We start from the raw sequence: 17,500 nt of genomic DNA on the forward strand, positions 1-17,500 counted from the left end.
TTTTGTGGCAAAATGAATCGAGAGAAAAAATACCGAAAGCGTACTATAATGTAGAGTGGCAGCAGAAAATAATGGCTGTCAAGAAAGAGGAATGGTGATATAGTTCCATTCATGTTTATACTTATCACATTCAAAAGCCTCAATCCAGCATGTTGTCTACAACTCCTTAGAATTAAATCCAATGGGAATAGACATTTAAGTTCGTGTTGGTGGTAATAAATTAATTGACGTCATATACTTGAGCTGTGTGGATCATACCGGAGTGACTTGGATTTAATTCAACTGAATCTTAATTATCTATTTATATACAACGAGCGTCTTTCAGTTTCCGTCTACCAAATTCACTCACAAGGCTTTGGTCGACTCGAGACTATACAAGGCACTTGCCAAAGGTGCCACGCAGCTACAACCACACAGCCAATCCTGCGCCTATATATAAAGGCGGCGAGCTGGCAGAAACGTTAGGGACCCGAGAGGAAAGCCAGTAATTTTATTCACAACAATATCTTGAGATTAATTCTCCGTCGAAATATTTCGCAACGCGTTGCTATCTGTTACGTTTTCTTTCCAGTGCCGCAACGTCGAATCCATTTTTACTTCATAAATTTTACAATTAACCGCAGCAGACTAACATCTCACCAAAATCTTGTTATTTCTGCCATCAACATCCCTTTAAAGAAACCAGTGAGACGTACTTGCATTATCTAAATAGCAAAGATTCCGAGCAAGGATTAACAAATGTGAGCGAAAGTGTGATTACGTGTATTTCTGCTAAGACCATAATATTTTCTACATGTGCTTTGTACATCGATATTGACAGGACACACATAATTTATCCTTAAGCTATGCTTTCTCTCGATACATGTCTTGACCACCTGTTGCTCTTAGACACGCACAGCCAAACGCAACAACGAAGTAATTTATATCCTACTTCAAATAAAAATACATACAGACACAGAAACAGTGCTCTAGGCATTCCACTCATGACATTCACATTCACAGACAAACAATATTTTCGTACATTTACGCACGCACCTGACTGCACACATTCATACAGTCAACATAAACAGATAGACCAAAGTACACCCAATCAGATTCGAGCGCATTACGAGTGTGTGTGTATATCGAAAACATACAAAGTGTCATATATACGTCAATAGTGTTGTGCCAATGTTACCAGTCAATAGGAACTGATCATTCACTAAGTTTAGTTCTCGACCTGCTTTGTTTTGAGGTTCCTTCTCAGTATGAGATTCTTTATTTTTAATCCAACTTGTTCGTGTTAAATAGCAGCATCACCGTCCCTGAACAACTGCAGCAAAAGCACTACAAAAGCAACGGAAATCGCAACATTAAGACTCAGTCATTTCAAACAAGTGTAGAATAGTAAATGAAGCTATGTCCACGTAGATAGACGATCTGCCAGAAATAACAGTTAAATACCTTGGATCTTTTCGGTTTGAACGGCAGTTTTTAACATAATTTTTAGATAACTAAAAAATTTTAAACTTCCTATACTTGTAGAATGTGTTTATAAAACATCTTTTTCTCTTGGCTTTATTGAGAAAATTCTATAGTTTGTAAGATATTTGTTGTTTTTTTTTCTTCAATTCTGCAATTTCAACCAATCACTGACGTCTATTGTGGTAAAATAAAACATTCTGTGCCGTATAAATATGTCCCTCGTTTAAGAAACAGGTTGGGTTTATTTACATTTGTGAAGAAAAAAAGATACCCTTCCCCCCACCCCTAACTCTAACCCTAAAACAGATTGAAATGCAATAGATCGATACTAGGGTCATAATTATGGGTGACAATTTCATATGACACCGCTAGAAAAAACTGCCGTTCAAACCAAAAAGATCCGATACATCTCAGACCCGATACATCTCAGACCCGAAAGCTAAAAGGAATAATATAGACTTAGATTCTATTAGAATGATTGGAATGCCACGGTAGGAATATATCTAAAGGTACATCTGACCTATCAGACATGAGGTTGGCATGAGCATTAATTAGACATGATAATTCTCGTACCCCACAAAACTATGAAAGTAAACACGTGAAATCAGTAAAAAATATGTAGTAAATCTGAAGTGTGTGCGTGTGTGTCTATTTGACTCTGTCATCTCTTTCCCTCTCCCGCTGAGTGTGCGTATGCGTGTATGCGTGTGTGTGCCTGCGTGCCCGTGTGTGTGTATTCCTATTTGACTGTGTCATCTTCTTCCCTTACCCTCTGTTTGTGTGTATGTGTGTGTGTGTGTGTGCGTGCCTGTATGTGCGTGGGTGCCTCTGTGTGTATGTATGTGTATTTGACTCTGTCATCTTCTTTTCTCACGTACACACACATACACACACACACACACATATATATAAATATATACATATAGATAGATAGATAGATATGTGGAGGCGCAATGGCCCAGTGGTTAGGGCAGCGGACTTGCGGTCGTAGGATCGCAGTTTCGATTCACAGACCGGGCGTTTTGAGTGTTTATTGAGCGAAAACACCTAAAGCTCCACGAGGCTCCGGCAGCGGATGGTGGCGATCCCTGCTGTACACTTTCGCCACAACTTTCTCTCACTCTTTCTTCTGTTGGCCTGCTCGCTTAGCCAGCGGGGTGGCGTCATTTGAAGGCTAAAATGCGAAGCGCATTGTGACCAGCGATGTGTAGCAACATCTGACGGTGACGGTGACGGTGACATATAGATATATAAAGATATTAAATAACCATTGAAAAATAGATGTTTTCTCTCACGACCAGGACAAAATTCTAACAAAATACATAATAGATACTTACCTCCGTTCTTTTTTCCTGACGGTCAATACCTTGAACCAATTTTTAAATCTGTTTCGTTCACACGTCAATTCGCATTCTTGATTTGACGCCAGCGTTCGTCTATTGTTGCGCCTCATCTACAGTCGACCAGTTAATTATGAATTTATGAAGACTTATCATAAGCAAAAACTTAGTAAATTTCCACAAATCAGAAACGGATTCTTCTTCAGGGCTGGTAAATGGATTTCTGGATTTCAACTCGGTTTTCTAATATCAGTTCAGTTTCATCAATCTATACCTTATGATCATCTCGGATTTTCTTTCCGAATTTAGCTCTATAGACATTTCTCCTCCTCCTCCTCCTCCTCCTCCTCCTCCTACTACTACTACTACTACTACTACTACTACTACTACTACTACTATACTACTACTACTACTACTACTACTACTACTACTACTACTACTACTACTACTACTACTACTACTACTACTACTACACTACTACTACTACTACTACTACTACTACTACTACTACTACTACTACTACTACTACTACTACTACTACTACTACTGTTAACAATAAATAAATACGTGTTGAGTATTCTAAAATGGTATGGGAAAAGATGAAATTACTCTCTACATACTTTAGAAATCCATTCCAGCCCCACCTCACAATAATCCGAACTATGTTACTTGGGGAGAAGACGTGTCAGATATAATCTGAAATTGCTACCGTAAATTTGACCAATAACCTCAGCAACAGCATCAAAATTAGGACATACGAACTTTCATCAAACGATAATAACACTAAACATCCTACGGTGTCGTATACAAGGTGGTTTAATTAATTAATTTTAATGGCACCTTAATCTCCTTCAAATCAACGCTCCTATATGAAGATATGATGATATCGGAGAATGGAATCCCAGATACACTATGCTTGTAAAGATAAAGAGAGACTTTGAATGACTTTGGTTGTAGGATTTCACATCAATAAATACTCTAATGTCTAATGGTTATGTACAACGAGACAAGGTCTGGAGTCAGGTGGCCTCGTAGTTAAGTTGTTGCACTCATAATCGTAAGATTGTGGTTTCAATTCTTGGACGAGGTGATGCATTTTGTTCCTGAGTTACACATACATGTTGTTCCATTGTAGTCAACTGAGAAAAAGTGTAATCCAGAGACAGACGAAGACCTGTCCAGGATGAAAAGGAATGAATAAACCACAGAATCCGGGTAACCTCCTTTATGAGCCTATGGCCCAGGAAATTCTTCTGATTCCTTCATGCTTGACTGAAGACTTTGTCATAGTGTCAAAAGTTGTGGGAAAATAAGAAGAAATAAATGCTTCAAGTACACACAAATTTACTTTGATTCTTACATGACCAAGAGCATTCACCCGAAACAAAAATATTAGCAAAATATCAAGAACAGGATACATTAACAAACTTTCATCTCTTCATAAAAAGAAGAAAACTTGCCATTCGAATATGATTTGATGCATAAAGTTCTATGTTGATATCTTTGACTTAGTAAATCAAATAAGGAAATGATTAACAATCGACCAACTTACGGAGACTTAAGAACTAATAAACCAAAAACCTGTTAAGTAAAAGATTGATTAAAGAAAAATACTTTGTAATTAGTAATTAAACTCAATAAGGGTAAGATTAACAGTAATAGTTTTAAAATGTCTTTGATGGATGTACATTTTACAGGAAAAAAAGTGGCTATTATTAGGAAAATTATATAGGTCTCAAGAAAATATGGGATTGTCATATGTAGAACGCCTGCGTATTGTTGCATTAGAATTCTTTCTTTTTTGGCACAAGGCTAGTAATTTTGCATGGAAGGGGCAAATTGGTTATATTAACTCCAGTATTCAGCAGGTAATTTTATTTTATCGATCACTAAAGGATGAAAGGTAAAGTCGACCTCGGTGGCATTAAAACCAAGGATGCAAAGAGACAGAAGAAATGTCGCAAAGCATTTTTACCGCAGCACCAACGATTCTACCAGCTCATTAGTTAAAGGTAACAAGGTGTATATAGTATTATATACACAACAATACATTGTTATATAATTTCTAAGGTATCACCAGTAGCATTTAGAACATTCTGTAACTGCTGTCTTAGTTAAAAATAGCGTCAATATCAACAGCAAAAGCAAGAACGACAGCAACGGAACAACTTCACTCAAGAACCACTTTGTTTAGATAGCAACAAAAATATTTACATTAGAGTAGATTTGGTGTTTTGGTTGATGACAAGCAGAGTATCAACGACAAAACCATCACTATGGTATCACATCACTAGGAACATTTACACAATAATGTAACAGGCGGGTAACATAACAACAATAACAAATAAAATGCCGGTATGTCAGTCTAACCTAATAGCCCTAACATTTTCACTTTTCAATGTAGCTGCCATAACAGTCGCCATCATTAACAGTAGCAACATCCCTTTGTAGCGTCTTCTTCATCAACATTTACATTCGACTCTAATTGCCCATCGAAGTTGACATCAACAACAACAAACATCATCAGCAGCAGCATCGTAATGCGATTTATTCATTAACAACAGAAATATTACCACAATAATACGAATGATATGTAAGTCAACAATCATAAGATCCGGGACAACAAATACACCATTGTCAGTTCAGGTAACGACACTCTAGCTGAAACAACAAATAATGATGGAACCATGGCAGAGACAGCGGTTCCCAACCGGGGTCCATATAAGACACAAATTATTTAAATTTTGATACAATTATTACTCTTTACTCTTTTACTTGTTTCAGTCATTTGACTGCGGCCATGCTGGAGCGTCGCCTTTAGTCGAGCAACTCGACACGGGACTTATTCTTTTTGTAAGCCCAGTACTTATTCTGTCGGTCTCTTTTTGCCGAACCGCTAGTTGACGGGGACGTAAACACACCAGCATCGGTTGTCAAGCAATGCTAGGGGGACAAACACGGACACACAAACACACACACATACATATATATATATACATTAATACGACAGGCTTCTTTCAGTTTCCGTCTATCAAATCCACTCACAAGGCATTGGTCGGCCCGGGGCTATAGCAGAAGACACTTGCCCAAGATGCCACGCAGTGGGACTGAACCCGGAACCATGCGGTTGGTTAGCAAGCTACTTACCACACAGCCACTCCTGATAATATTTAATTATAAAAATACAGAAAATTTTTTTTTATTTACATTGACTGTATCTAGAAGCTCAGTAGAGCAAAATAAGAATGAGAGGGCTCCATATAAATAATGGTTGAAAACCGCTGATCTACATGGTCACTCGAGTCTTTAAAAACAGGCGTTAACTCTCTTGAATTACATAGCATTGTCTTAAGTAACAAAATTACAAAATGGACGAAGTTGTCCTATTCATTTCTATAAATACAGTTGGGACACAACTTCTTCTTCTTACAGTATTCACCCGGGGTGGGTTCAGCTGGTTTCATTCATTCTCAATGCTGCATCTCTCACAAACGCAGACCAGGCATGGCGATTTGAGGCTAACGACCGCGTGATCTCCTCATGTATATCGCACCATCTTCAATGGGACACAACTGGAACAGTGGTTATCATTGCTGAGCACTACCAGGGCTAATGAATACAACCCAAGGGGACGGAACCATATACACGGTTGTGGGAACTGTTCAAAAGAACATCCAAATGTCACACTTATACCAAACTAACGAATTGAATACAGGACATATTGAATAATGCAGCTCAGAAATTATAATGCCTGCAAAAAATTTGGAATGATCTTAGCTGAGATACCATTGACCGATGATCTGTTCGATTAGGGCCAAGCTGTAAGTAAAAGATCTGAAAGTCAAGAACAATGCCACCAACATCAACATGAGCCCTGTTAACAGACGCAACTACATTATCACTGTTAGCAACCACAACTAAATGAACTACAAATACAGGATCACAGTTAGAAAGCACGATTAAATGCTATCCTAACTCCCATTTCAACTAACCTAACCCTATTACTGTAACAATATCCTTTGCTCTAATAGGGTTTCCTCACATCCCTCAGCACGCCCAGCCCTTTATATCGCTTCTTCCTTTTCCTTTTCTGTCCTTTCCTAACGAATACTCTCTCACAAACATTCACCTCTCTCAAACTCGATCTCTCTCACTTCCCCCAATCCCTCTCTTTCTGTCACATCCGTTCTCTCCTTCTCTTTCTCTCACTTTCCTCTCTCTCTCTCTCTCTCTCTCTCCCTCTCTTTCTCTACAATATCCCCATCCCCACCATACCTCCTTCTTCCAATCTATTCCATATTACCTCCGTTGATTACAAGTGAAATTCTATTCCTTGATTTTATTTTCTTTCAATTTCAAGCCTCTTCTTGAAATTTAACAACGGCAAAAAGAGAAAGCAAAAAAGAAACCCCCCCCAAAAAAACGCATTATGATTTCTCGACTTGGCAGGTGGCAGCACTGACCTCTGTTGTTAAACACAATTCATTGATTGTTACTGAATCTCGGATGCTATTTCTGGAGTTGTTTTTACGCTGTTGTTTTTAGCGAATTGGTCACAACGGAAAGATGTTTATTTTTTCTTGTTTGTTTGAAGATTGTGTTTTAGTCAACGTTAGCGGTAGGCAATTATTATTTTAGCTACAGTTGTTGATGATTGTTATTCAGTCATCATTTATTTTCATATCGACGCTAGAGTAGTAGTGTTGACAGAATTTAATGGAAAGCGTGTTTAAATGTCGCCTTGGCTGTGGGAAGTCAACGAGGAATAAACTATGAGAAATACAAACCGGCGAAACACACATCCGTTTGAAAATCGTCTCGCAGATTACAGCATTACGTTATATAATCCAACATCATAGACAAAGGTGTCAAAGATAATTTAATACATTATGTCTGTGTTACATATGAGTTGGTGATGGCTAGAACATACTTAAACAATAAATCTTCTCCATTGAATCTTATTTAAAGTTAATCGACAAAATACAGTTTTTTAAAAATCAAGGCAAAAGACTGTATAATATGCAGTATTTTTGACACGAACATCCCTAAATAACTAAATAACAAACTGTATTACAGAGTGGTTGTATATTGTCAACTTAACGTGACAGTCCCGTAAGGGAATTACACCACTGCTATTTAGCCCTAGGAAGCATCGACGCTTCCTATCGGCCTTGACACATTTCCTGTGTCCTTATATATTTACGAAGGGGAGACAAACACCCCCAACAGCTAGGCCTGAATCTAAAAACATGCATGTTTCTGGGTCTTGCCCATCATCAAGGCCGATAGGAAGCGTCGATGCTTCCTAGGGCTAAATAGCTGTGGTGTAATTCCCTTACGGGACTGTCACGTTAAGTTGACAGTATACAACCACTCTATCGCTCCACCACCGCTCATGTCTCGTTGAGACATTTAGAAATTCAATATTTCTGAAAATGTATTACGTAATGGTAAAAACGTTGAATAATATTTACTTGGATGGTCTGGAAGAAGGGACAAAGCCCGTAGGTTTTAGAGGCCACACTAGACCGTTCACATTAGTGTCATTGATTCATTGCGGTCAAATAGATGAGCAGGGAAATAAATCCAGACGGATACTTTCTGGGAATAAAGGTACGGCAGTAATGATTCATAGAGTTCTGATGAGAAAGAGAGAGACGAACAGGAAGGTGGTCCCTCTTTGGAGATGGCAATAGTCAGGTTAACTTCGAGGAACAGCGACCAGTATAATTGCAGTAGAAAAGACACAGAGGATACCGTGGCACTTTGGCCAAAGTTTAGGGTATGTACGTTAGCTACTTCGTGATAATCGATTAGAAAATTTCTTTTGAAGATGTGGTCAAGCATGCTAGAATCTGCATCGGCAGCTGTGCCAGCGTTATTTTGAAATTCTAATGTAATATTAACGCAGTTATATAATCTCTCTCAATATAAACGGCAAAATGTCTGCGCGTGTGTCCTTTATACAAATCCACAATTTTTCAGTTAGAGGGCTCGCACTTTCTATGGTCATTTAAAACCGTCCAAGGGTGGTCGTGAACATCTTTACATTTCCCCAGTCACCCCGCAATAGAAGTGACTTTTTTGTGAATTTTCTAACCAAAACCCAATCAAAATGCCCGAAACTTGATACGTCAATTGAATGCCAGCTAGCTGTATGTGAAATTATGTTAAAAACCGCCGTTCAAACCGAAAAGATCCATTTTCTCTTGTTATTGTTTGCGATCGTTGCAGAAAAGTAACATTTTTCATGTGTCATTAATGTTGTTGTTACAATGATTGTTGTTTATAGCGCCGTTGCTGTTGTCGGTGTATTTTGTTGTTGGTTAATCTATGGTAACCATGGTATAAGGATTCTTCCTTCTACATGACGTAAAAACTTAGTTTAGTATATAATTAACTGTTATTCCTAACAGATCAAGCAAGGATGCAGTTACATTTATCAGGTGTCTATTGTTATTGTTGTTCTTATAGTTGTCGCTGCTACTGTTGTTGATGTTGTTAGAAAGATTATAATGGAAGTTGTTATATTTACATCTTGAATTTAATCATCTTTGTTCTACCATTTTTGTCATCGTTGCCTTTACACAGGGCATTTTTAATTGAACCAATTTCCAAAAAGATAAACATCCCAACTGAAAGGCAGCCATCTTAATTTCTACAGGCATATTCTTATATTTTGGAATACATATTTCGGTTAATTTTTGAAAGAGTGTAGGCTGTGATTTCACATTGGACGGTTAAAATATATAATTAGATCGGGTAACATTTTGGGGTCGACTGTCATTTACCTCTAACTTGTTCGCTGATTGATATACGATGTTGCTTCTTACATAATCCATGGCTTTCATTGATCAACATTTTCCTTGGTTATCTCTGCTCTAGTTTGTCGGCCTGCTTTGTTTACTATATATTGGAATGCTGCTAAATGTTTCTTCCATTCCCGATATTATGTAATATTGGATTTTGTCGGTTCGTCTCACAACAAGGTATTTTTTAAAACTTTTGTGACTAAATTAAGAATATCTTTCTGAGATGTCAACGCAATATTTTAATCGATATACAAAACACTTCGAAGGAATAGGCAAGTAATGAATGGAACAATGTAAAGAGGATACCAAAGACCTCACCACTTCCACCTAAATAAGATGGACTGGAAACCTTTTCAAAGCTATATATATCATGTAATAATGAAATATATAATGAGTGCAAAATAAATGAAAATTAATATCAGACACGGATCAAAAAAAAAAAATAATTAATTGGATACGGATATTGAGAACAGCAACAACAACAGTATTTGTAGATAAATGAGGGAGTGGATGAAAAAAAAAATACAATTGTGAGTTAGTAAAACATATGACTTAAACTATAATGTATACAAAACTTTTCAAGAACAGCATAAGGTGAAACGAGAGAGGAAACCAAACAACAACAGAGTTGAAGATAAGAAAAGCTGAGAAAACATAGAATGATTTAACGAATAAAACAATGAAGAAGATAACCACGAAATAATGAACTCGTTTCAGTGTAGACATATAGAGAGGTGAAACAAGAAGCAAAATAATTGCCGTCTCAGACTTGAGTAGCAAGAATAAATTAATTAATTCGTTTGATACATATATGTATGTATATATGATATATATATATATATATATATATATATATTATATATATATATATATATATATATATATATATATATCATATATATATATATGTTATATATATTATATATATAAATATATATATATCATATATATATATCATATATATATATATATATATATCATATATATATATATATCATATATATATATATATCATATATATCATGATATATATGATATATACAGATACATAGATGCCCAAACACATACACTTAGCGAGAGAGAGAGAGAGAGAGAGAGAGAAAGAGAAAGAAGGAGTAGCTGTAGTAAATAAAAAATAAAATCAAAGGATAGAGAAAGAATTAAGGAAGAAAACAGAAGAAGCTACAAAACTTTGTTTATGTTGTTCCCCTGGCGGCCAATGAAGATAATAACCACAAGAGTAGGGCCCCATCATAAAAACGATGTGTTTATAAAAGTTTGAAGGGAGTCACAACTGCTTCGACTTGCATTTACCTAAAACTATTGAAACCGCTAAAGTCATGGTCGCAATTCTGTGACCATGAGGTAGATTCAAGGAAAGACCTGCTGTCTGTGGTTTTAAGAAGATTCGACCGCCAATAATTAACAGACAGTCTTCCTGATAACGTAAGAATTCAATGAGGGACGCATCCATGTTGTGGGATCCCGCAAACCACATCTGTTCCCCAGTGTCTGAAACTATGGAATTGGCAATATTTCGTTGTCACGGTCACCCTAATGACAACCACAAAACTATTAGGTCCTTATTTGAATGGCTATAAAGGATGCGCGAGGTAGTCCTCCACACTCGACACAGATTCTCGTCAAGCACATCTTCTAAAGTAAGAAATAGATGTATGTCCATCAAACTTAGTTTTACATAATATTCCCATTAAAAAATACAATCTGAAAACCTGAAGCTGTATTAAGATGCATGAGATTGCTAAAGGGAGCAAATGAATTTTCAGACTACACGTTAACCACTGACTTAGTATGTGTCCAGACAATAAAACATTATTCCAGTTGTTTGCCCTGCATCATGGCTCCTAGCCTAGAATGCCGGTATATTGTCATCTGCGTCAGTTGCCATCTATTGGGTCTGCGGACACCAACACTGAAGTGGGGTAGAAGAAGGCTATCTATATATTAGATAAATGAAGATTAGCCACTCAAATATTGGTTTTTAATTTTGGCACAAGGCCAGCAATATTGGGGAGGGGGCAAGAAGATTATATCGACCCAAGTGCTCAATTGGTACTTATTTTATTGACTCCCGAAAGGATGAAAGACAAAGTCGACCTCGGCGGAATTTGAACCCAAAGCTTAAAGATAGACGAAATGCCGCTAAGTATTTTGCCTGGCTTGCAAACTATTCTGTCAACATGCTGCCGTAACTTGCCACTTAAATATTACACACATATTTACTGTGTTTGCAACGCCATCGACTCATATGAGTTCCTCTATCACCTGACAGATTTTGTATTTTGTCCTAGAAAAAACACCAAATCTACTTCTTTTTTACCAAACAAGAAGCTGTGGTTTCCTGTTTAGACGCCAAAGAGTCAACCACGAAACAGTTTTGTATAAGGTTATATTTTATCAGTAACACTCTCCAACGACTCGTTGTACGTATATGCATATATCATCATCATCATCATCATCATCATCATCATCATCATCATCGTCGTCATCGTCGTCGTCGTTGTCATCACCATCACCACCTTCATCATCATTGAGGAGCAATTTGCTCGTAGATACGATCGTTGCTTTCAACATGTTAATCAAACTGAAAGTCATCGCTTCTTCTTCGCCTCCTCCCCCTTCTTCCTTCTTTTTCCTTCTTCTCCCTCTTTTAATTCTTCTTCTTTTTCGTCTTCATCTTTGTCGTCGTCATCGTCATCATCATCATCACTATCATCTCCTGGAGAAATTTTGTCTTTTTTAACTAAATGCTTCCTTCTGCTAACGCGCACCAGACCTAAGCATTATCGTGCTGAAAAAAGATATATTCCTTCCGCCATCTTCCACAACACAGACATTATGTAACAACCACCTCTACCACCAAAAAAGAGAATTACCACCACCTCGACCCAACGACCAGAACCTTGTTAACAAACCAATACTACTAGTGCGATCACCACCACCACCACCATCACCACCACCATCACCACCACCACCACCATCATCACCACCACCATCACCACCATCAACACCATCAACACCACCACCATCACCACCACCATCACCACCACCACCTTCACCACCATCACCACCACCACCATCACCACCACCATCACCACCACTACCACCAGCATCACCACCACATCACCACCACCATAACCACCACCATAACCACCACCACCACCACCACCACCATCACCACCACCACCACCACCACCACCACCATCACCACCACCACAACCACCACCATCACCACCACCATCACCACCACCACCACCATCAACAACAACCAACGGCAGCAATGGCATCATCAGCAACATCAAGAATAGCATCAAGGAGCTGCCTGCGTAATAAGGATAGAGCGAAGAGAAAGCGTTGCATGTAACGTGCATGGACCTCAGCTGGTTAAGGTAATTTAATTTTGAGTGGAGTCATGAGAAAGAATGAAAGCTGCTTCTAGTGCCAAGAGCAATCGCTGGTGAGACTCATTAACATCGATTCTACTTTATCCTTCATTCGTCACAAACTCAACGAGGTGTGTTTGCAGTAATCGTTCATGTTTCTATAAATGGAACAAATATCGTGAACAAGTGTCATTTTCCTTTCCGTTTAAATGCTAATGGAGACAAAAATAAAAGAATAAAGAAAGTTTTAAATAATTATATAAAATAATAACTTTACTAAAATACAAAAAGAATATCGTTCTAAAATATTATTAAAATTGTCGAAAGTAAAATACGTCATAAAATAAAAATGGAAAATAAATCTTCATTTGATTGCCATTTTGTACTCTTATATATTTCCTATTTTCTATTTCTTCTTTGACTTTCTGCATTAGCATTATAGCCTTATTCCACTTTCCATTCCTAATTGTTGTCATTAGTGTCATTTATATTAAAGGAGTGTTGCTATTATTATCAAGCGTTCGCAATCATTTATACAAGGCCTCACGTATAAAAGTCACTCATTCTGCAGTTTCTCGGAGTATAATGACACCGTTTGCGTTATCAACATCTCTGTCGATTACTTCACCATTTTCTGAATTTGTTGCAACTGTTGTCGTTACTCAAGTGGATCTCATTCAAGTTGTATTTCTTTTTCTAAATTTAGCAGGGTTATTACTTGCACGAGGTGTTGTAACATGTCAGGCCTGTTTTTTTCTTGTCTCATTCAATTATTTATGCTGTTAGTTCCATCATAGCAAACGTTGATTTTACGAGTCATTGTAGATTGAAGAGAACCTTATATAAGAATAATAAATGATTGACATGATATTGCTTTGTTTCTAACACGATATGTTGTTTGAAAACGAAAATACTTGAATAACAAACATAGTAATTTTGCTCCACAAACGTTTTCCATGGCTCGTCTCTTACACAGAGTTATTATTTTGGATCAATCATAAACGAAGATAATCCGCCTGGCACCTTGTGTGTATCCATACGCTAACAGCTCTCTACCAGTCGAGTGACACGGTCGTGTAACTTTCAGTTTCGCCATCTGAAGAGAATCAGTCGCAGACAAAAATGACGACCATCGCTGACAATCAACTGAATGGTCTGTTCCGGACGACTTTCAAGTCATGGCGAATTCCTGAAAATATTTGACCCGGTAGGACTAATGGGAGGTGGGGCAATGCCGGTTCGAGAAACACTCGACAGAAATGGAGGCGGCGTCAATCTCCCCTCTCCAAGATGTGCACAAGAGGACGAAACGGTGCTGTTGGCACTGTTCCAATGCCCGAGTATTGCTGACGTTTGGGTTTATGGAGTACACCTTTTGTGACATGTATGGCGGATATAACTATGAGCCGAGTGCTTGCGGTGATCGCCCCGCTACCTCCCTTTAGTCAGGAAAGACAGGCAATTGTTACACTGTCTGGTACAATTGGCGAAAGAAGTTATAAAATAAAAAGAATGATTGTATTCTACTGAACAGGCTTCAATCATTATTGATAAGACATAAGTGACTGAGAGATACTATCGATCTTTCCACGGAGGAACACTTTATATGTTGCTTGATGTCCTTGAAGGTTTTATATAAACAAAAGAACTTGATTCATTTCGATAATACTTTCTGGAGAGCTGGAGAGCTTACTATGATATTGAAGCAGGAGTGTCGTTCGTTGTTGATACCAGTCATATATTACATATATGAGGTATCTCGCCTCGGGAATATGATTCACATTTCAAATTCTATTCTGTTGTAAAAATAATAGTTATTATCTGTAGATGTCACCACCTGTTACAGCGTTAAAGATTTGTAGAACTATTCTCTAACTAAATTCTATTTAATGGTGTCATTTGGATTTTCACTTTGAAGCCAACATGGAAACACTTGGATATATTCTCTTGCCCCGAACAATGTCACCGATCTGGCGGTAAATCAAATTCAAAATGTTAACTCTTTTATACTCCAATATTAACTTATGCAGATAATGTCTAGTTTCTTCGACTTTATGATATGATATATCAGTTGGATGCGTATAGTTACAAAAAGCATGTTTAAATTTACATATAGGGAAATAATTTTATTTCATCACATTGAAAACAAGAGTTTCAACTTGTTCTTAATGAAGTGGAATATTTTGTACGCAATAGTCAAGGAATGGTTTATGTAAATGCTACTGAATCGCAGGTTAACGATCACTGGAGGTTATTTGAACTCAGAATTTGATGTCTTTCATCATTTGTCGAGTATGTCATAAACATTAAATCAAACCTTTTGTGAATCAACAGATCTTGAACGGAATCTTTGACAATTCTAAGACGCTATAAGCAGACTTTAGATTCTAACAGAAATACTTTGATTTTTTTTTTTACAACGATGTTACATAGTCAAAAGTCGTTTCTCTCTGGGCTTTTCAAATTGTTTATGAGGAGTGAGAGAGGAATGGGAGGGAGAGAGGAAAGAAGGAAGAGATAAATTAGGATGTAAGTTAATAACAATAATAATTATACGAGAATACAAATAGCCTGGGCAAAGTTTAGAAAGCTTCCACCCCTACTGGTGAGAAAGGGTCTCTCACTCAGAGTGAAAAGTAGAGTGTACGACGCATGTGTGTGAACTGCCATGCTTCACGGTAGTGAAATATGGGCTGTGACTACAGAGGACATGCGTAGGCTTGAAAGAAATGAAGCTAACATGATCCACTGGATGTGTAATGTCAGTGTGCACACACGACAGAGTGTAAGCTCCCTGAGAGAAATGCTGGACATAAGAAACATTGGATGTGGTGCGCAAGCGAGACGTTTGCGCTGGTATGGTCATGTACTACGATGGATGAGGGGAGATGTGTGAAGTACCACTCCCAAACAGTTGAAGGTATCTGGGGGAGAGGTAGACCCAGGAAGACATGGGATGAGGTGGTCAAGCATGACCTTCGAACATTGGGCCTCACAGAGGCAATGAGGAAACCAAGATCTCTGGAGATATGCTGTGACTGCAAAGACCCGACAAATAACGTGAGTTCATGGCTATTTCCTGCACCGGTTTCGCATAACAGCCCCAGTCTATCCAAAGTGCCATGGATTGCAGAACGACCTGCTGTGCTTACCTTGGATCGTAGGGTGACCTGCGAACCTCGTAATGTAGAGTTAATCTATATTGCTGATTGCAGAAGTAGTTTGTTGCTCAGCTGTGGAGAAGACAGATTTATTTTCACGGTCATAGTAAAAAGTGAGACATGGAACCATTTCTAAATGCATATTCGAATATCTTAAACTGTAAAATTACTATCCACTAATGGAGCCACAAAACAACCGACATTATATAACGCGCCACAACAAATCGATGCAGTATTGTTCGGATTACTTTTAGGGAAAATTACTTGTTGGGAAAATGACTTATTGAAGGGTGTAATGCAATATTTGTGCTACTCTAATGATTAATGATTTATGAGCCAAGGAACCCAAGTGTTTTGAATATGGTAATAGTCATTGAGAAGAGTGTCGCTGTTATACAATGCATACGTGTATGAATAGATATGCACAAAGATGGTGTCTCTCTTTCCTCTTTTACTCTTCATATATATATCTGGAGGCGCAATGGCCCAGTGGTTAGGGCAGCGGACTCGCGGTCGTAGGATCGCGGTTTCGATTCCCAGACCGGGCATTGTGAGTGTTTATTGAGGGAAAACATCTAAAGCTCCACGCGACTCCGGCAGGCGGTGGTGGCGATCCCTGCTGTACTCTTTCGCCACAACTTTCTCTCACTCTTTCTTCTGTTGGCCTGCTCGCTTAGCCAGCGTGGTGGCGTCATTTGAAGGCTAAAACAATGCGAAGCGCATTGTGACCAGCGATGTGTAGAAACATCTGAAGCCTGGTCGGTCACGGTGATATATATATATATTTTTTCTTGTTTCAGCTCAGAGCTGCGGCCATGCTGATGTACCTGTGTATGAATTCTTCTTTCTATTAAGTTCCAAACTTAAGAAATAATATTTATACACATATACTTTTTCTCCTTCTCTTTCCCTTTCACACACAAGTACATGCTGATATATCTCTCATACACGTAACTGCACGCATGTTGGCTATGCGCTGCACAGCACACATGTCTCTTTTCTGATTTTATACTTTTCAATAAGATATTTGCTACATTAACATATTTGTACAAGCCGTCTGCTTAGAAAACTGAACTGACCGAATCCATCGTCATCAACGTTTGAATTAAGAGAGATATGGAAGACTATCTGTTTACTTTTCGTTGCGGCTGACTTTAGCTTTATATGCATCTATACGCATATACCAATGAGCTCCCACGCATACACACCTACATATTTAGATATATATGTATCCATTTTGTACGTGTTTAAATACGTACATATATATATATATATATATGTTTCCGACGAAGAGCTCCGCTCGAAACGTTGAACACTCC

This window comes from Octopus sinensis, linkage group LG7 (genome assembly GCF_006345805.1).
Source record: "Octopus sinensis linkage group LG7, ASM634580v1, whole genome shotgun sequence".
Lineage (NCBI taxonomy): Eukaryota > Metazoa > Mollusca > Cephalopoda > Octopoda > Octopodidae > Octopus > Octopus sinensis.